The following is a 1,202-nucleotide window of genomic DNA, read 5'->3' as shown; positions in this document are numbered from 1 at the left end:
GTCATTTATTTAAATAAAAATAATAATTTGAAGGGGGAGATTCTAGATAAAAAATGGTGTATAATGACCTCTATAATGGAGGAAGAAAAAGAACTATGATCTATATAATGGAAGAAGAAAAAGAACTAGGATCTATATAATGGAGGAAGAAAGAGACTATGATTGTTATTAGAGAGAGGCGGTTGTCGGTTTGGTATAATTTATAAGCACTCACAACTTATACCTTTGATTTTTAGTTCCTAATTCCTATTAAAGAATTCTTAACTTTTTAAGTTTCAAAAAGATTTTCACTTTCATTTTTAATCTATCTTTTTAAATTAACTCGTGTTTATTTTTCTAATTTAAGTCAATATTTAAGATGTTATAAACATATATAATATAAAAATTTAGAATAGGTTGACAAAAAATTAATTAAATATAATTTTTAAAATATTAGCATTCAAAAATTCATATTTCGTAAGAAATTTTTAAAATTTTTATGTGTGAAATTTTTATGATATTCTAAAATATCTACAAAAAGTTATTCAAATATAAATTGACTCAAAAACATAGATCAATTATAAAAATGAAAATCTTTTATAGTGTATTTGGTTGAAGGTATATGAAGAGAATGAAAAAATATTTTTGGATTATGTATTGGATTAATTTTTAAGAAAGGACGGGTAGAGTTGAAATCACTCCTAGAATCTTTTTTATTTTTTCTCTATTTTTAAATAAGAAGGGATGAAGAATGAAATAGAAAGAACCAAAATAATATAAAGAAAATATAAAATGACTATTCTTCATTTAAATCAAATACAAAAATTATTAAAAAAATTCTCCATTTTTTCTGGACTCTCTTTTCAATCAAACATATCTTTTAATTTCTTTCTTTTGCTCCCATCAATTAAAAACTAAAAAGTTAAAATATTTGTAAATAACTAAAAGGAAAATTTTAAAATGTTATATTAACTAAAAATTTATTATTTAATCTTACGTTATTCTAGAGAGGGAGATCCAAAATGAACTACAATTAAAGCTGACTAGTCCATTTTAATTTCTTTTTTTTTTAAAAAAAAGACTAGTGAAAGCATTGAAATTTATTTTATACAATTGTAAGAATATTTGGGAAATTGTTTATTGTGAAGAGAGAAGAGTAGCGAATTGAGAGAATAGAAGAAGAGGGAAATGGATCAGATATTGAACAAGGTGGGGTCTTACTG

The sequence above is a fragment of the Cicer arietinum genome, chromosome 3 (assembly GCF_000331145.2).
Source record: "Cicer arietinum cultivar CDC Frontier isolate Library 1 chromosome 3, Cicar.CDCFrontier_v2.0, whole genome shotgun sequence".
In the NCBI taxonomy this organism is placed as follows: domain Eukaryota; kingdom Viridiplantae; phylum Streptophyta; class Magnoliopsida; order Fabales; family Fabaceae; genus Cicer; species Cicer arietinum.
The sequence above is the reverse complement of the archived record's forward strand: the minus strand, read 5'-3'. Positions refer to the sequence as shown.